Raw genomic sequence first — 1,696 nt, forward strand, 5'->3', positions numbered from 1 at the left:
CACACACGGTTTGCAAACGGCAACTGTGTGCATGTGTACACACGTTTCCTCTTCGTGAACCGTGTCATATTATGATGTATATCGCACACGCTGTGCTTTATAGACCGTGTGCGCGGTAATGACCTGCAGAGTGTAATTTCACCCTAATTTAATTGCTACTATTTAAAATTGTACCTGATTTGAATTTGAAAGTAGGCTATAGCTTTATTCATATTCATCGGGTTCAAATAACCAATGTATTGTTCGATTCACATGTACATATGTTCAAGAATTACATAAGCACCAAATAAAGAATGATGAACCACAGTCGTATACTTGTACTATTACAAATGGTAAAGAAAGAGGTGAGAGACATTCTGGTTGCTGAACAAGGTGAACCGGAATGGCTCTATTGTGCTCTCCTCGATGCAGAAGGCACGCACGACTCTAGTCCAACCCCTTGTGATGGTCGGCCGCCAAGTAGTTTGAGAGGTAATCTTGAGTAACTGCTTAAGGATCCACTGCAAAGGAAAAAAGATTTAGACATTGTCATCTAACACAACTTATTACGGCCATGTAAAAAGAAGGCTACAAAGTTCTTACTTACCATCCAACAGTTCACTATTGTTTTGCATAAAGTGTAAACAAATAGTTCGATTGGCATCTTTTGACCCATTTTAATAACAATCTTTATCAGTTTCCTCACTTGATGCTGGTTCACGAATATCTCATTGCCCCATACGCAGAAAGGGTCGAAGTGTGGATCTTTGGCAATGGCATATGTACCTAAAAACACGAAGTTAATATTAGAACCTAAACAACAATTGCAAAATGATGTAGTACAACACTCACTCCATCCCATTATAGAAGATCTTATTACATGTATATCTAGACATCATCAGAACATTAAAGTAACACTCTTCCTTGTTGCTATGTAGCCTGGGATTGCATATTTAGTCATTCCGTACAATGCATGTTCCTATGTGGCCTCAGATATATTAGATATGGCCCTAGTAAACCTATCGATAAAGAGGTTACAGATATATTCACTGAAATGTCTGATTTGACGATTAATCCCTTATCAGCCCCCAGGCTATATGGCACCAGCTACAGATATCCTGAATAGTGAGTATATATAAGAAATGCGATGAAACTAACCTCGATGGTAAACAACAACTGTTCTCAATATTATCCTATATGAGTACATATAAAGGTATGTTAAGCACAAGAGACTAAACATCAACCAAATATATCCATGGTAGACAACATAATCTACAAATGATAGCCTCAATGTGCAGGTTTAAGCACGCTAGTTAAGCAAAATAAGAAGTGGAAAGGTGTGTTAACTGCAACAGGCATAAAAGTTATCAAAAACTGTGTCTACCATAGCTTGCCACAGAACTAGTTAAGGGTCGCTAAACTTTTAACTGTTTAAAAGTTATCAAAAAATATGAAATAAATATGGGAGCATCTCTCTAATGTAATAAGATGATCCAACAGAGGGATTGTCAAAATATGCATCTATGTGTCCTCGGCAAAAATAATAAGCATTTTAGCTCACTGCAACATAAATATATACTGAAGTATTTGTTTTTTTGTCCAGGACACACACAGTCATGTTTTTAATCCCTCCGTTGGATCATGTTAGGACATAGCTATTCTGTTACTAGTAACATAATATTATTTTGTTACTATCAGCACTACAAGGGCGCGATCT

The sequence above is a fragment of the Triticum dicoccoides genome, chromosome 3A, assembly GCF_002162155.2.
Source record: "Triticum dicoccoides isolate Atlit2015 ecotype Zavitan chromosome 3A, WEW_v2.0, whole genome shotgun sequence".
Taxonomy (NCBI): Eukaryota; Viridiplantae; Streptophyta; class Magnoliopsida; order Poales; family Poaceae; genus Triticum; species Triticum dicoccoides.